This window comes from Dendrobates tinctorius, unplaced genomic scaffold (assembly GCF_039654945.1).
Source record: "Dendrobates tinctorius isolate UK_male_01 unplaced genomic scaffold, ASM3965494v1 ptg000230l, whole genome shotgun sequence".
NCBI classification, from domain to species: Eukaryota; Metazoa; Chordata; class Amphibia; order Anura; family Dendrobatidae; genus Dendrobates; species Dendrobates tinctorius.
The window spans coordinates 5,450,104-5,470,133 of NW_027361897.1; positions in this window are offsets into that span (position 1 = coordinate 5,450,104).

Consider the following 20,030-nt stretch of genomic DNA (forward strand, 5'->3'; position numbering starts at 1 on the left):
AATAATTGTGCCAACAGTTGTTGACTACTCGCCAAGTTGCTTCCTATTGTCCTGTAGCCCATCTCAGCCTTGATCAAGTCTATAATTTTGTCCCTCATGTCCTTAGACAGCTCTTTGGTCTAGGCCATGGTGGAGCGGTTGGAGTGTGATTGATTATGTGAACACGTGTCTTTTATACAAGTAAGGAGTTCATACAGATGCAATTAATACAGGTAATGACTGTAGTGTAGGAGGGCTTCTTAAAGAAAAACTAACAGGTCTGTGAGAGCCAGAATTCTTTGCTGGTTGGTAGGTGATCAAATACTTACCGTATATACTCGCGTATAAGCTGACATTTTCAGCCCATTTATTTGGGCTGAAAGTCCTCTTCTCAGCTTATACGCGAGTCATATACTGGGGGTCGGCGGGGGAGAGGGAGCAGGTGTGTCAGAGATCATACTTACCCCCTGCTTCTCCCACGCCTTCCTTCAGCGGTCACGTGGTACCGCTCATTAAAGTCATGAATATGCGCATATTCATGACTTTAATGAGCGGTACCACGTGACCGTTGAAGGAAGAGCTGCCGGGGATGCAGGGGCTGTAGAGGGTAAGTATATGCGATATTCACCTGTCCCCAGTTCATCACTGCACGCTGCTCTGTCCTCCGCATCCTCTGCCAGTAATGTTCAGGCAGCAGAGGGCGCGATGACATAGTGTGCACCACGCCCTCTGCTGCCAGAACGTCACTGACAGAGGACCCGGAAGACTGAGCGGGCGCAGCGATGGACAGGTGAATATCACAAGTGCTGGGGCCCTGAGCCAAAGGTGACACCGCACCTGTCCCCGCCTGCTCAGGACATTGGCACCTGGCCCCCAGCAACGAGAGATGAGTATGTCATTTTTTTAATTTGCAGCAGTGGCAGCATATGGGGTAAAATCTATGGAGCATTTTATGGGGCGGCATATGGGGGCATAATCTATGGAGCATCTTATGGGGCATCATATGGGGCAAAATCTATGGAGCATTTTATGGGGGCATAATCTATGGAGCATCTTATGGGAACATAATCTATGGAGCATCTTATGGGGCATAATCTATGGAGCATCTTATGGAGCATTTTATGGGGGCATAATCTATGGAGCATCTTATGATGGCATAATTTATGGAACATCTTATTGGGGCATAATCTATGGAGCATCTTATGGGGGCATAACCTTTATGGAGCAGCATATGAGGCATATTAGTATCTGGAGCATCTTATGGAGCCATTATTAACCTTTGTGCAGCATTATATGGGGTGTATTTTGTATGGAGCATCTTATGGGGCCATCATGAACTGTATAGAAAATTATATGGGGCTCCTGATTCAATATGGATATTCAAAACATTTAATCTACTGATGTCTCAATTAATTTTACTTTTATTGGTATCTTTTTATTTTTGAAATTTACCAGTAGCTGCTGCATTTCCCACCCTAGGCTTATACGCGAGTCAATAAGTTTTCCCAGTTTTTTGTGGCAAAATTAGGGGGGGTCGGCTTATAAACGAGTATATATGGTATTTCATGCAATAAAATGCTATTTAATTATTTAAAAATCATACAATGTGATTTTCTGTTTTTTATTTTTAGATTCTGTCTCTCACAGGTGAAGTATACTGTGGTGTAGTGACCACTGTGTCCGCTAGGGGGCACTGTGTGGGTGTCCCAGGATGGACAGATAGCCATGTCCAGAGTGGTAACAGGAGCAGGGTCCTAAATGATCGTTATGTATCCCAAGGTGGGTGGCCTTGGGATGAAGGCTTGATTATGTGGTGATCAGTAGAGCTGATCTTTTGTTCCAATGTGTTAGGAAGAAGCCTTCAGGTGATTGATGAGACGGGTGGGATCAATCACCTACGAACCCACCTAGGGGCGGGTGTCTAAAACGCCATAGTAAAGTATGTGTATGAGTGATTAAAGGACCTGTGATGAGGTCATAGCCATGTGATCCGGTCGGCATGGCTACGGACCATATAAGGTGGCCAGGGTAGGTCACATGAGTGAATCCTTGGACCCTGTAGGTCCATATGGAAGGTCTCGTCTGGCTGACGTGTCTGCCTTCCTGAGAACACGTGGAGACGTGTGTCTGATAATTCCCTGGAGGGAATGAACATCTGCACTGAGAAGCAGCTATGAGGTAATCCGGACATAGCAAAGCCTGTGTGACCACAGGATTATCAGAGCGGAGCTCTGTCGTGGACGCTATGCTGATTTGATAGGAACTTTTTGTTGCATATTGCTTTGGTTTATGCTGCATAATAAACCGAATGGACTGAGTTATGTTGAGAAACCTGTGCCGGACCTGATTTATCGGCTGCCTAGCGAGTATCCCCTACCTGAATGACAAGCGCTACCTTTCAATACCTATGAAAAAAATTACAGACCTCTTCATTCTTTATAGGTCTGAAAACTTGCAAAATCGCATTATATTTTAAGAAAATAGTGAAGTAATTATAGAACGTCTAAGTTCACATTTCCAAACATTTTGTTTACCTGTTCCATTTTGAGGAACAAATAGAATTCATGTAAATGTATCCATGTGCATCAGTGATTAAGAGGGAAACAGAGGGGCTCCATCAATTATTATGGGGTTCATTTGTATCTACTTGTTCTCATTTTTAAAATCAGAAGAAAAAGTTTTGCATGCAAGACTTTTTTCATTCTAACAACGGATACAAACTGAACCCAGACAGACCCCATGATAATCAGTGTAGCCTCTCAATTTTCATTTACTAATGCAACAGATTGTCATGATCCAGGATGGGGTTTCGCTTTGGCCCGTCCTGATCAGACAGGGGGTTAATTGTTTCTGCCTCTCTCTGGCAGAGGGTGGCTATTTAATGCTCACTGGACCTGGGTCCGGTGTCAGTTATACTCCTGCCCTCGGCTGAGTTAAGTGACCTCTTGTATACATGTGCCTTGTACCTGATAACTTGTTGCTTGTTTGGTTGTGATCTGGTTCTGTCCCTGTTACGAGCTCTGCCTGACCCTCTTGTACTGCGCTACCTCTCGTGTATGACCCTCTGCTTGTGACTCGACTGCTCTCTGCTCGTCCCTTTTGTACCGCACCGCCCTCTTGTGTATGACTTTTGGCTTCGTCTGACCTCCCATCTGCTTGTCTCTCCTGTACCTCGTTCACCCGTATTGTGTATGATCTCTGGTTTGCCCGACTCTGTTCTTCCATCTTAGCAAGCAGGACGCTAAGCCCCGCCCCCTTGTGGTCACATGACCGTAGGTCCCGTGCCTGCTTGCTAATACTTCAGCGTTCAGGTCCTGTGCGTCTGTACTTTCCAGCTGTTACTGTCCCCGGGACCCCTACAGCACTTGTGAGTCCCTGCTCAGCGAGGGCTGTACGCCGGCGCTGTCAGGATCCTGAAGCAGATTTTATTTTTGCGCACAAATTCCATTTGTCTTTTCCTCTAACAGGAACAGAAAAATGGGATATTGGTTACACCTCTGGCCTAACACATCCCTGCCCTATTTATTTATTGTCCTGTAGCCTGCCTGCATAGATTAATATGCAGAGCACAGCAATCATTGGCTGCACATGAATACTTTGTGTGCCCTGAGTTCACTTTATTCCACTGATCAAGTACAGTAGCACTATCTAACCCAGTGTGACCCAGCATCGGACCGGGGCACCTTGGGCCCACCAGAGAAAACCATTCTTGGGGCGCACTATGTAGCTACATAGAAATAAATAGAAGACCACCAATTGTGCAGTAAAATGCACTAATATCCAGGTATAATATAAAGGTACTACACATCTTAATTATGTAGCAGGGGCTGGGGTAGCCGCCCTCATAGAATATACAGTAATTTAGCCCCCTCAAAGTATAATGTAGCCCCCTCATAGAATATAATTTAGCCCCCTCATAGAATATAATGCAGCCCTCATATAGTATAATGCAGCCCCCTCATAGAATATAATGTAGCTCCCTCATAGAAAATAAATTAGCCACCTCATAGTATAATGTAGCCCCCTCATATAATATAATGCAGCCCCCTCATAGAATATAATGTAGCCACCCATAGAATATAATGCAGCCCCCCATAGAATATAATGTCATCCCCTCATATAGTATAATGCAGCCTCCTCATATCATATAATGCAGCCCCCTCATCTAATATATAAAGCTGAAAGTGTGTATGTATGTATGTATGTATGTATGTATGTATGTATGTATGTGTGTATGTATGTCCGGGATAGGCATCCACACCGTCGCAGCTACAGCCACAAAATTTGGCACAGTCACACATCTGGACCCCGAGAGCGTCCTAAGCTATGTTGTGAGGCGAAATTTTAACCCCACACGTTCCAATTCACCAATTTTGCCCCTGTCTACATAATGGGGAAAAAGTGTGTGCGCATCAAGCCCCGCCCCTCATTATGTCATAGTGCCCCTATCTACATAATGGGGAAACTGTGTGCGTATCAAGCCCCGCCCCTCATTATGATGTCACAATGGTTGCCATGGCGACGCTGATGTCATCAAGCCCCGCCGCTCATTATGATGTCATAATGGTTGACTATGGGATGGAAGATGTGTGATGGGTATATGGGCACTGGACTGTGGGATGGAGGATATGTATGACGAGTATATGGGCACAGGCCTATGGGATGGTGGATATGTATGATGGGTATATGGGCATGGGACTATGGGATGGAGGATGTGTGATGGGTATATGGGTACTGGACTATGGGATGGAGGATATGTATGACGGGTATTTGGGCACGGGACTATGGGATGGCAGATATGTATGATGGGTATATGGGCACGGGACTATGGGATGGAGGATATGTATCATGGGTATATGGGCATGGGACTATGAGATGAAGGATGTGTGATGGGTATATGGGCACTCAACTATGGGATGGCGAATATGTATGATGGTATATGGGCATGGGACTATGGGATGGAGAATATGTATGATGGGTATATGGGCATGGGACTATGGGATGGAGGATATGTATGATGGGTACATGGACACGGGCCTATGGGATGGTGGATATGTATGATGGGTATATGGGCACGGGACTATGGGATGGAGGATAATTATAATTTGTTATAACTAACCACAGTTAGTTACTATGCCCGGGCAGCGCCGGGCTCTTCAGCTAGTCTAATATATAAAGCTCAAAGTGTGTATGTATGTGTGTATGTGTGTGTGTATATGTGTGTATGTCCGGGATAGGCATCCGCACCGTCGCAGCTACAGCCACAAAATTTGGCACAGTTGCACGTCTGGACCCCGAGAGCGTCCTAAGCTATGTTGTGAGGTGAAATTTTAACCCCGCGCGTTCCAATTCACCAAACAATTTTGCCCCCGTCTACATACTGGGGAAAAAGTGTGTGCGCGTCAAGCCCCGCCCCTCATTATGATGTCATAATGCCCCTATTTGCATACTGGGGAAGCAGTGTGTGCATATAAAGCCCCGCCCCTCATTATGATGTCACAATGGTTGCCATGGCAACGCTGATGTCATCATAGGTTGCAAGCCCTGCCGCCGCTCATTATGATGTCATAATGGTTGACTATGAGATGGAGGATGTGTGATGGGTATATGGGCACTGGACTATGGGATGGAGGATATGTATGACGGGTATATGGGCTCGGGACTATGGTATGGCGGATGTGTATGACGGGTATATGGGCACTGGACTATGGGATGGAGGATATGCATGACGGGTATATGGGCACGGGACTATGGGATGGAGGATATGTATGACGGGTATATGGGCACGGGACTATGGTATGGAGGATATGCATGATGGGTATATGTGCACGGGACTATGGTATGGAGGATATGTATGACGGGTATATGGGCACGGGACTATGGGATGGAGGATATGTATGATGGGTATATGGGCACGGGACTGTGGGATGGAGGATATGTATGACGAGTATATGGGCACGGGACTATGGGATGGAGGATATGTATGACGAGTATATGGGCACGGGACTATGGGATGGAGGCTATGTATGACAGGTATATGGGCACGGGACTATGGGATGGAGAATGTGTGATGGGTATATGGGCACTCGACTATGGGATGGAGGATGTATGATGGGTATATGGGCACTCGACTATGGGATGGAGGATATGTATGATGGGTATATGGGCATGGGACTATGGGATGGAGAATATGTATGATGGGTATATGGGCATGGGACTATGGGATGGAGAATATGTATGATGGGTATATGGGCATGGGACTATTGGATGGAGGATGGGTATATGGGCACTCGACTATGGGATGGAGGATATGTATGATGGGTATATGGGCACGGGCCTATGGGATCGTGGATGTGTGATGGGTATATGGGCACGGGACTATGGGATGGAGGATTATTATAATTTGTTATAACTAACCACAGTTAGTTACTATGCCCGGGCAGCGCCGGGCTCTTCAGCTAGTATATATATAAAGCTCAATGTGTGTATGTATGTATGTGTGTGTGTGTGTGTGTGTGTGTGTATGTCCAGGATAGGCATCCGCACCGTCGCAGCTACAGCCACAAAATTTGGCACAGTCACACGTCTGGACCCCGAGAGTGTCCTAAGCTATGTTGTGAGGCGAAATTTTAACCCTGCGTTTTCCAATTCACCAAACAAGTTTGCCCCTATCTACACAATGGAGGAAAAGTGTGTGCGCATCAAGCCCCACCCTTCATTATGATGTCACAATGGTTGTCAGGGCGACGCTGATTCATCATAGGTTGCAATGGGGACGTTTATGTCATAACGGTTGCCATGGTGATGATGATGTCATAATGGGTATATGGGCACGGGACTATGGGATGGAGGATGTGTGATGAGTATATGGGCATTGGACTAAGGGATGGCGGATATGTATGATGGGTATATGGGCACGGGACTATGGGATGGAGGATATGTATGATGGGTATATGCGCATGGGACTATGAGATGAAGGATGTGTGATGGGTATATGGGCACTCGACTATGGGATGGCAAATATGTATGATGGGTATATGGCATGGGCCTATGGGATGGAGGATGTGTGAAGGGTATATGGGCACTCGACTATGGGATGGAGGACATGCATGATGGGTATATGGGCATGGGCCTATGGGATCGTGGATATGTATGATGGTTATATGGGCATGGGACTATGGGATGGAGGATGTGTGATGGGTATATGGCCATGAGACTATGGGATGGAGGGTGTGTGATGGGTATATGGGCACTTGACTATGGGATGAAGGATATGCATGATGGGTATATGGGCATGGGTCTATGGGATCGTGGATATGTATGATGGGTATATGGGCACGGGACTATGGGATGGAGGATAATTATAATTTGCTATAACTAACCACAGTTAGTTACTATGCCCGGGCAGCGCCGGGCTCTTCAGCTAGTAGAATATAATGTAGCTCCCTCATAGAATAATAAGTAACCACCTCATAGTATAATTTAGCCCAATCATATAGTATAATGCAGCCCCCTCATAGAATAAAATGTAGCCACCCATAGAATATAATGTCTCCCCCTCATATAGTATAATACAGACCCCCTCATACAGTGTAATATAGCCCCTCATAGAATATAATGCAGCCCCCTCATAGGGTATAATGTAACCCTCCTCATATAGTATAATGCAGCCCTCACAGAATATAATGCAACCCCCCTCATAAGATATAATGCAGCCCCCTTATTGGGTAAAATGCAGCCCCTTGATAGAGTATAATGGAGCCCCTCTCATAGGGTATAATGCAACCTCCCCCCCACAGAATATAATGCAGCCTCCCACCTACAGAATATAATGTAGCATCCCCTCATAGGGTATAATGCAGCCACCTCCCTCATAGGGTATATTGCAGCCTCCCTCCACAGAATATAATGCAGCCTCCCCCCACAGAATATAATGTAGCCTCCCCTCATAGAGTATAATGCAGCCTCCCCCCACAGAATATAATGCTGCCTCCCCTCATAGAGTATAATGCAGCCACCCCCACAGAATATAATGCAGCCTCCCCCCACAGAATATAATGCATCCTCCTCTCATAGGGTATAATGCAGCCTCCCCTCCACAGAATATAATGCAACTAGGACTCAATGATATTCGGTATGTATAAAAAACAAACACAATACTCACCTCTCCTCCTCACTCCCATGCCGATTCTGGCTCAGTTCCGATATTAGCAGCTGCACTGCCATCTGCCTGGTATACAGCAGGTACACGATGAAGTGACATCATCATGCACATGCAGTGTCAGAGGGGACTGATGGGAGAGGGAGTGTCACCTGACGCTCGCTCCTCCATTATTGCTTTCAACCATATCGGCATCTATGATGCCGATACAGTTGAATGCGGCGCACACTGGAGGGCAGCACTGGTGCCGGGCCCCCCTAACTTACGGCCCCCATAGCAGCTGTGTGGGCTGGAGGCCCGTGGGGGAGCGAGGGGTCCTGTTCTGCTGGCCCTGATAGCGGGCAGTGTTAGATGCAGCTTGCGGATAACACTGCCCACTATTAAAATGAAATGAATATTCACCCCTCTGTACACTCATGCGGCATGGGGAAGGGTGAATATTCATTTCTCTTTTGCAGCTTGGACAGGCTTTATCCGCTGCAGCCGGCTTCTGCCTCCTGTCACCCTCTTCTGCTCCGCTGTCACAGGTGCCCTCATAGCTGCTGGGTGTGCCGCTATTAGCGAGACGCCACTGGCTGGGGCCCCTGGGGGGCCCTAGGCAGCAGCTGGCCCTGTATGCCAGCAGGTGTAAGTGCCTGGGCCCACCGGAGAATCGACATCTTCATTCCCCTCTAGAGAACTATATTACCAGTATGGCTGGTACTTATCTTCTCTGTCCCTGACACTCTAACACCTGCTCGGGACACACTTTTCATCTAACCTACTCTGTCCCATCTTGGCCAGTTTCCCCTTGGAGTTATAAACTCTGAGCCGTACTGCTAGGCGTCCTTTCCCTGGATCTGTCTCTAATTGCCTCTCTGCATTCCGGTCACTCCTCTTCTACTTTCCGCTAAGATCTCATTATCTTCTGTCTCAGTCTCATTTCACGTTGTGAACATCCACGTCATGCAGCACTGCTTACATCAGACCTTAGGTCTGCTTTCTATGCACACAGTGCCTTATCTAGCGTCTTGACAGGAAACCATCTCTGTTCCTTCAGCTTAGCCCCTCTCACTCTGGGCTAGTCCCAATCATTAACTCTAACTCTCCCAATATGTCCATCTTCTTACACAGCAGTACAGCAGAAGACATTACTTTGTCAATAGTCATCAAACTGAGTAGTTGGTCATCTTGATCACTGCCTAATGACAGTTATTTCTGCTGCTGCACTCGGCATAGTTACTGCAGTCAACAGCGAGTGGCTTCATTACTTTGAAGCTAGAGCTTGCTAGCTGCCAGGCATTCATTTCTCCTGTGCGCTGCCCGTAGAAGAAGTGCTTGTCGACAACCCAGTGAAGAATCCCTAGGGACTGGTTCTGACGTCCTGGATCATATTGACCATAGGGCACTCCCATCAAATATGGTGCCCTGGTCAACTAACCCTGTATCTCCCCACACTCCCCACACTACGCTGTTGGTTTAGTCTCCATAAATGGAGTTCTTTTCCAAACAAAACACTTGATAGAATCAATATTCATAGATAGAAGATTAGCATATGCTATGACTTAACGGGGAGTCAAGAATGTCTTGCATTATCTTGAAACACATGCAAATGGAAGCACCATGACCTTGCTTTTACCTCCTTTAACCATCCTGGTAGTGAACGTCCACAATTAGTGTAACTGCATTGCTGCCATTAATGTTTTATACATATATCCTTTTTTACAGTTCCAAAATGGTGGCAAAATTAATTTGTTTAGAGCTGTATTTAGCAATAGAAGTACATCTGTTAACACTGATACTTTATATGCTAACAGCTTATGACTGCAAAGCTAATACGGCTCTATGTGCAGGAGCAAATGTTGCATTAGTGAGCTATTTTTTTTTTAATTAGTTGATTATCTGAATATCCCTTTTCACTTTATAGTTGCATCCGGCAAGTTAGAATAATCTTCTAGAGATCATTTGTTTTTTATCCGAATACACATAAATACTGATAACGATTGTACAGTCATCGCGGCATGATTTTTAAGATATGATAGCAATGCTGTAAAGCTCAGCAGAGTTCTTCATTACCATGTCTGCTACTACAAGGGATTTTTCTTTACCAAGAGTCAATAGACTTGAGGTTGCTACATCCGCAGTATTTTGCATCCTCCTGTTGACTTACAGACTTGGCATACTTAAAGGGGGTGCACAAATAGCAGTAGCATCCAGGCCAATATGCTCTCCCATGTTGTTGGTTTGGTACAAAAGTCACTATGTGATTGCAGACTTAAGAATTCTCACAGCATGCTCTTTTAGGATTCTACAGTGTCGGCGACAAAACTGGTCAGCTATGTGACCACAAGGATGCAATATGAATACTTCCGACAGACTCACCTTGCCACTAAAGCCAGAGAATCCTGAAAGCGTGGGCTGTGTGCACTGGGAGGATTTACAAGTCTTCAGTCACAGAGTCACTGCAGACTTTAACAACAAACCTACACAACTTCTTTAATGACCAAACTTCTGTGTCAACCAGTTATGGCAAGCCTGTTATACCATGCCAGGAACATAGTCTAAAAGAATTCTGTCAATGCAGCACTGACAGGTATAATGCATTGCAGTGCATTATACCAGCGATCAGAGTAAAAAAAAAAAAAGTTAAAAGTCCCATAGAGGGACTAAGTAAAAAAGTGAAAAAAAAAGTAAAAATATAAAAAAAAAAAACACAAAAACAGAAAAAATATACCAATAAATACTCATATTTGTGCAAAAAAAAGTAAGCATTTGTTATTGCTGCGTCCGGAACGACCTGACCTATGAAAGTGTAACACTACTTAACAACCCCCTTCTGTGAACACCATAAAAAAAGGCAAAAAACTATGCTTTTTCTTCTATACCACAGAACAAACAGTGGAATAAAGCGCGATCAAAAACTCAAATGGAAATAAAAATTGTATAGCCGAAAATGTCATCTTCTCCTGCAAAAACAAAGATACCACACAGCTCTGTCATTAACATAGTTTTGAAGGCTGAAGGAAGACCTTATGTGTTTATGTCATTGAAGAAATAAAAATGTTATAGCTGGTAAAAGCGGCAAAACATAAATGTGGTATCCCTGTAATCGTACTGACCCTAAAAATAAAGCTGCCTTATCAATTTTAACAAGCAGCAAACTATTCGTGAAATGCTGCATTTTGTTCATTCTGCCTCCTAAAAATCAGAATAGAAAACGATCAAAAAATGTCATTTCCCCAAAAATAGTACCAATAAAACATCAACTCATCCCGCAAAAAACAAGGCCACACATGACTGTCAGCAGATATATAGCAAAATTATGGCTCTCAAAAAATGGCAATGGGCTTTAAAAATGCCTTTTTTAGTTGTGATTGCAGCCAAACATAAAAAATATAGAAATATGGTATCACTGTAAATCGCACCGACCCAAAGAACAAAGTCGTCTAATCACTTACACTGCATGAGGAACGTTCATTGTTCATTCTGCCTCCCAAAGATCTCCGAAAGGCTCAGAGCACATTTATCTTGCACTCTACACTGAGCGTTTACTCCGGGGTTTTCGTGTAAATCTTTGAAATACATTATTCAGACAGAACCCAAGGTGGAAGATTCCCTATATAGAGGTAGATGAAGACACTGTGGACACAGTCTAGTTTATGATTCAACGGTGTGTGAACAGAGGTCAGATGGAGTCCAGAGTAACTCTGCTGCCTCCTTATAGTGAATGGATCCCTCAGGAGTTTCATTTGAATCACTTCATTAGAAGATTTGGATGGAGACACCGATGTAAGTGCTCAGCGTAGAGCACAGGATAAACATGATCCAAAATATTATGTAAAATGTTCCCAACAAAAGCTTCAACTCAATCCCCCAAAAAAGCAAGTACCCACTCAGGTCTATCATCTGTTAGTGGAAATATAGGGGGCTTCCACGTTACTTTTAGCACAAAGGACTCTGGAAAAGCACTATGGCTCCTTGCCTGCCAAAAGAAATCCAGTATATTCTGCACTTCCAAATCCAAATGCCTCTCTCCCTTCTGAGCTCCAGTGTGCCTAAACCACATTTAGCGTCCACATGTTTGTCATGTCTGTAGCGATGAGAGCCTGCCTAATTAAGCACGAGCTGTGCACTGCATGGGCATTGCAAGATCCACTACTGCTTGTTTTTGGAAAACACACATTGAGTCAAAATTGTCACTATGTCAGTAGATAAATTCCCAGAGGGGTGCAATTTCCAAATTGAGGTCACTTGAGGACATTCTGCTATTCTGGCACTTAGGGGATGTGAATATGAAGTCAGCAAAGTATTCTATGATAATTTGTTCTCAAAAGTCAAATAATGCTCCTTCCCTCCAGAGTCTCACCACACGGCTAAGCAGTCCTGTACGGAGATTTATTTTTTTTGCCATTTTTACCTATTTCCCCATGTGAAAATGTAAAACCTGTTGCTAAAACTAAGTTTTTGTCCTAAAAATGCAATTATTTTTTCTTCACTGCCCAAATCGTATAAAATTCTGTGACACACCTGTAGTGTCAATATGAGCACTGTACTATTAGATTAATTCATTAAGAGGTGTAGTTTGTAAAATGGGGTCATTTATGGTTGGTTTCTGCTGTTTTGGCACATCAGGACCTCTTCAAGGGGGGTAGGGCATCCACAAACCATAGCAGTCAAATCTGCATTATAGTATGGAGCTCCTTTCCTTCAGAGCTTTTCACTGTGCTTGAAAATTAGTTTCCGATAACATGTAGGGTATTGGTGCACTCAGGTGAAATTGCGAGAAAACCAAACAGGCCTAAATACATCTGCACTAACCAGGGTGCAGCGGACCCAAGTAAAATGGCAACTGCACAGGTGCAATAATACCAAATGAAATAGCCGGCCTACAATCAGGGATTGGCCATGTGGTACACCAGTGCAAAAAAATAATCTGCATATGGCAGTGTTCACACAGGGAATGCAGAGCTTCTGGTTCACAGAAGCTCTGCATTCCCTGATTGTAGGCTGGCTATTTCATTTGGTATTATTGCACCTGTGCAGTTGCCATTTTACTTGGGTCTGCTGCACCCTGGTTGGTGCAGATGTATTTAGACCTGTCTGGTTTTCTCTTGATTTTTTTTGGAGGATTTTTTCCTCTTTCTGACATTTTAATGTTAGAGTAGGACTGGCAAGAGTAAGGAACTTTGACGCAGTTTGCCAGCTTCCGTATTATAGCCATAATATCAACTAATACCTTACATATATTGATATGTTGTTGTACACTGTATATTTTTTTCAGGGTGCAGTTGGGCCCAAATGGTTCTGCTAATTGTGGCCTCTGTTCACACGGGATACATTTTAGTTAGCACTTGTCAGCCCCCCTCTATGGTGTTACTAAGAGGCTGTGAGCCAGAAGCTCTACATTCCCTGTGTGAACACTGCCACATGTGGATCATTTTTTTGCACTGGTGTACCACACGGCCAATCCCTGATTGTAGGCTGGCTATTTCATTTGGTATTTATGCACCTGTGCAGTTGCCATTTTACTTGGGTCCGCTGCACCCTGGTTAATGCAGATGTATTTAGGCCTGTCTGGTTTTTTCTTGATTTTTTTTTCTGGAGGATTTTTTCCTCTTTCTGAGGTTTTAATGCACTCAGGTGAAATTGCACAACAAACTGTGAAGTCTATTTTTTTCTATTACCATTTTAAAAATTGAAAAACAAATTGAGGCTAAAACAACATTTTAGTGGTAAAAATGTAATTATTCTTTCTTTACTGCCCACTGGAATAAAATTTTGTGACACACATGTGGTGTCAGTATGCTCACTGCACCCCTAGATAAATTCATTGAAAGGTGTAATTTGTAAAATGGCGTCACTTACTTTAGTGGAGGGTTCTGTTGTTCTGGCACCTCAGTGTCCCTGCCAATATGACATCGCACCCTCAAACCATTTCAGCCAAATCTGAGCTCCAATTTGGCACTCCTTCACTTCAGAGCTTTCCAATGTGCCGCAAAAGTAATTTTCTACCACATATGGTGTATTGGTGTACTCAGGAGAAATAGCCTTACAAATTGCATGGTTCATTTCCTCCTATTATCCCTATTGAAAATTAAAAACTTGGGGTCAAAGCAACATTTTAGTGGAAAAAATGGTAATTTTCCATTGACTCAGCCCAATGTTATGAAGTTCTGTGAATTGCTTCAAGTTTAAAAATGCTCGCTACACCCCTAGATGAATTCCTCAAGAAGTGAAGTTTCCAAAATGGGATTTCTGCTGTTTTGGCATGTCGGGGCTCTTCAAATGTAACATTGTATCTGCAATCTACTCAATTGAAAATTGCGCTCCAGAATTCAAATGGCGCTCCATCCCTTCCGAGCTCTGCCATATGCTCAAACTGTGGTTTTCAAGGAGAAATTGAATAACATATTTTGGGGTCCATTTTCTCCTGTTACCCTTGTGAAAAGGAAATATCTGTGGCTAAAGTAACGGATTTGCAAGAAAAAGTTATTTTTTCATTTTCACAGCTCAGGGTTATAAAATTCTGTTAAACACCACACCTTTAGATAAGATCCTTCAGAACTTTCATTTCCAAAAGGGGGCCACTTGTGGGGGATTTCTACAGTTTAGGTACATCAGGGGCTCTCCAAATGCGACATGGCATCAGTTATTGATTCCAGCCAATTTTGCACTCCAAAGGGTGAAGGGTGCTCCTTCCCTTCCAAACCCTGCAGTGTGCCCAAACAGTAGTTTTCCACCACATATGAAGTATCGGTGTACTCAGGAGAAACTGCACAACAAATTGTATGATCCTTCTATCCTTTTGAAAATGCAAAATTTGGGACTAAAGTAACATTTTGGTGTGAAAAAGAAACATTTTCACTTTTGCCTTCCACATTGCTTTAAATCTAGTGAAGCGCCTAAAGGGTTGTTAAACTTCTTGAGTGTGATTTTGAGGGGTATACATTTTAAAATGGTGTCACTTATGAGTATTTTCTTCTGTCACATAGGGCCCTCAAAGTCTTTTCAAAAGGGATGTGGTCTCTAAAAAATTGTTTTTCAAAAGTGAAGCTGTTGTAAAGTAGACATGTGGTAAATATTATTTATTAAACTATTTTGTGTGATATTACTATCTGGTTTAAGGGCATGAAACTTTAAAGTTTGAAAATTGCAAAATGTTCAAATTTTGTCAAATTTTTTATATTTTCATGAATAAACGCAAATCACATCAACCTAAATTTACTGCTATTATGAAGTACAACATATCTGGAAAAAAACAATCTCAGAATCACTGGGATACAGTATGTTGAAGCGTTCCAGAGTTATTACCACATAAAATGAAACTGGTCAGAATTGGTGTGAAGGGCTTAATAGATTACAACTTTGTAGCATAGAAATGTAAATATCTCTATTACCGTAATTGGATATCAAGTATTTTTTATGTTATTTTTTTTTCCAGAAGAAACCGGGCTTTATTTTGGTGTTATATACTATCGATTTTTTTATTGTCATAAATCTTTGAAAAGCAAAAAAAAAGTTGGAAAAAAATAAAAGTTTTCTTCAATTTCGCTTGTAACAATTTTTAAATAAATTCAGTTTTTTATGTCTGTAAATGTATTTGTGTTCTGATTACATGGATACCAAAAATTCTATTGCATGTTATTTGATTAGGCTGTTATATAATCTAAAATACACTGACTTATTTTACATTTAAGAAGCAAACTATATTTTTGGAAACTGGATATGCCAAATATAGCAAACACTGGAGCAATCCGGCAGGTCGCAAACTGCTAGAGACCAACAGGAGTGGTGGGGATAACAGCTGAAGATAGCGGATGGAAAGTATAACACTAACAGCATGGGGCATATATTAGAATTACCGCTCCAGTGCTGCAGTAAAAAAAAAACAAAAAAAACTTGGAGAGACTGGATTGAACTCCAAGAATCCGATGCCTACCGTCTTACATCAGACTGATGGGATCCACCCTTTTCTCAGGTGCTTTTCTTCTCTGTCCGGATTGTGCTCCGCGTTGGTTCGCACCTGGCTACGCTATGTATGGTTTCCATTGGATTTTAGCAACTTCATAATTGTAAAATGTTCCCTTCCCTCATTTTTCTTCCTATAACGTGATGTTTTATTGGACGTTATACATATTTTCTATGATATACTGATGCTAATATTGCCCTGGTTATTCTTTTCTTTATTGTTGTATATTTGTCATTGAAAATTATTTAACCTTTCAATAAAAATTGAATTTAGAAAAAAAAAAAAAACGCTGGAGTGGTGCTTTATCAATATCTCTCTTGTGCATGCTGAAAAAAAAACAAGGTGCTTGTTTTTTTTACTTACTAGACACTTGTCATGGCCTGGAAAAAAAGGTGGCCATTTTTACCTAAAAAAGACTGTTTTCCTGGCTGATATCCTGTCATCATGCTATGTGCAGACTGCTGAATCATGGCAGTGTGCAATGCGCACACTGTAAAAACTCCCGTCTTCTCCAAGTTGCGGTCATGTGCCTACTAGGATGCTCTTCCACTTTTCTCAATACTTTGAGAGAATCACAGGAGAGAGGTGCAGGGGAGTCTAGTAGGCACGTGATTGCAGCCATACGAATCGCTTACTTTTGGTCACATGACTGTTCACTCACATGAAGAATAGAGGAGAATTGTGACGGTGTGCACATGTAAGAGTGGTGGTCGTTGGACTGTATTGTCATGTTTCTGCCCCTAAAGACACCAATCGAGTTATGTCCATTATACTGTACATGTTTTTATTAGGGCGACAATGCGTTCTATAGAAAAAATGAAAATTAGTTTTATTCAAAGTCTCATCCCCTATAATTACTACACAGTGATCTGTAATATCCTTTAAAAAATCATTTATTCTGGTTGTGTTTAAAAGGTGGCTCAATGTTAGCCCTTGAACACTGCAAAAGCCGTTAAAATGACATTTGGGTAGTTTTAATATAGCGCAGCAATAAGGGCCCTACCGCTCCATGAAACTCTCACTAATTTACTTTGCAATTAGTCTCTTCAGAGAGGAAGAGGACCAGATCTCACACTTTGCACTGACGAGGGGTAGTACCCTGAAACACAGTGTCTACAAATTGAGATTCTGGTTTTGGCTTTTATTCTAAGTCATGTAACAAAGCTCGTTAAAGGGTCGACATTGACTTCTAGGATTGCTTCTTCCTATAGGTGGTAATAGAGTTCTTGTCTTCTTCCTCTCTGAAGAGACTACTTGTATATTTCCCAGAGGAGCATTGTGTCTTTAAGTCTCCTCATTTCAGCATGCTTAACATGTCACTCTCTGCAAGGGGAATCGTTACTTCTTGGATACCCATTTAGTTTGTAATTTGTCAAGAATATTTAAAACTAGTTTATATTTCCTGTTTGAAAGTAAAATTGCCAGATTGCGAACAATATTTATACATATAGTGTCATGTGATATGTTCTGTGATGTATTATGACAGAGTGTGATAAGTCTTGAAGTGCGAGGCTACGGCCACACAATCAGTATTTGTTCAGTATTTCTTCTCAGTATTTGTAAGCCAAAACCAGGTGAGGAACAATCAGAGGACAAGGTATAATAGAAACAAGTGCACCAATTCTGCATGTTTGACCCACTCTGGGTTGTGGCTTACAAATAGTGATGTGAAATACTGACTAAATACTGATAGTGTGGCCATAGCCTAAAACGCATTATCAGGCTTGGACTGGCCAACAAGAGAATCCTCTGGTGGGCCCCTGTACAGGAGTGAGCCAACACCCTCTTATATGCGTAGAACTTGGCACAATATGATGCAATCACTATACACAGAGAGAGAGGCAGCATACTATTCATTTAACAATCTACCCAGTTCATTATTATATAAATTTATATTAAGGTCTCTCAGTTCTGGCACAACAAATACGGCAGTGGAGGTGGCTTGGATACTTCTTAATAGAGAGATCATAGACGTCCATGCAAGCACCATGCAACTCACATTACACAAGTGGAAAAAATGTGAAGGAGCCTCGGCTTCAAAATTATCATAAGATGCGTCGGCTCCAGTTTGCAAAAAAGTAAGAAAGGTGAACAGTAGACGATCGGAAGTGAGTAATTTGAAGCGATGAGATGAAAATCAATAGATTAGGCTCTGATGGGTTCAAATTGGCCTGAAAGAAACAAGGAAGCAAAGGGCTAACCGATTGAGAAATTGAAGGAACTGTCAAGTTTGGTAGAGGAAGTCTGATGATATCGGGTTGTTTCACTTCTCGAAGGCATTGTATACTTGACAAGAATTGATGGTGGTCTCAATTCTGAGGTACACTATATGTGAGTACCTACAAGAAAAGTTACTTCGTACACTCGAGTACTATGGGTATGAAAAGGACAACATAGTATTTTTACTGTGAAGGAAACGTGCTTAAGACTGTGTACTCGCTATCACTTGTACATAACCCTTATCAACTTCAATAAAGACTCCATGCGTAAACAGTAGTCTCGACAATTAAATCTGTGGAACACGTGGACCTGGCCAGCCAACACCATCGGCTACAGGTGGCCTGAACAGGCACAAGGCCCTCATAACACCAACACCAAGGCAGGACCCACATGATTTTCCTATAACGTGCCGAGGCATTATGGAGCAGCAGCTCGACCATGGTTATGACCTTCAGTCACTTTACAGATATCGCACACTGCCACCATTCAGCTGTCTGAAATCACAAAGTGACTGCAGACTTTTCTCAGCCTGGAAAACACCTTTAGCCGCCAAGGTGTAATGACACAGCATTTTATCTTAATAAAAAAGACACCTATTTTCAGTAATGGAACAGACTTATCTATATGTTGACTTTTGAATTTGTGTTTGTTCTTTGGTTGGTCAAGAAAACACAAACTTTTGTTTGTAGAAGCCTGTAATATTGACTTTTCAGTTGACATTTGTTGCAACTTATTGTGCTGTTATCCTGGATGACAGAGATGCAGGGTAATTGAACAATGATATTTGCCAATATGTTGATTACACATTGTGCAGGCCAGCTACCTTGTTGACTTGCAAAACAGAGGAGTAAAAATTATGCAAATTGATTAATTAGTCAAACAATGCAAGTTAATATCATCACATTTTTCTCCTAACCTCTGGATGCTGGCTTGAAGGACAACAGTTGTGAGCTATATAAGTGGGATATGCCTCAGATGGGCCAAGAGTTCCAGGGAGCCAAAGAACCAGAGACTCTTTACAAAACCACAGCCAAGAACACTCTACAAGATAGCTGCCAGATTATGGCTCCATCATGAGGGACAAAGATTTGACAATCTACAGGATGCCAACTTATGGGACCACGGCGCCGATTTTAAGAATACAGATTTGCTCCATTGACCATCATGGAACCATGGATGCATTTCGCTAGTCAGGATTTGGACCCAAGGGTCACCTGAGCTCCATGGATACATTTGGGAAAGATAGGATTGAGTCCCACCTGTCACCTGCCTCCATGGAGATGTTCGGAGAAGTCACGATGTGACCCTCTGGTCACCTGGTCTTGTAACTCAATGGATTCTCAGGTTCCTAAGCTTGCCATTGCCTCCTCTGTGCGTGCCACAGGTGGAGTAGTCGGCCCTGGAAGCTCTGAAGTCACAGCTGCTCTTATCCCGGCGAGTCAGCGAAAGGGGTAGAGTGTAATTTTGCACCATCTTGGGTATTGTGCTGGGACTGTTCTATGTTTTATTTGCCTGTTTTGTGGTTCAATAAATTATTGCCAGACTGTTTTACCATCACCTTGTGTTGTCCGAGTAGTATTACGCCAACGGTAAAAGGAGAGTGGGCATTCGGTGGGATGTGCCCTGGTCCATGCGGCTTCGGCTAGTGGACTAGAACACCCACTGACCCCCGTGTATTCACATAAAGCATACAATTTTTAGAACTGGTCTGAATCTTAAAAA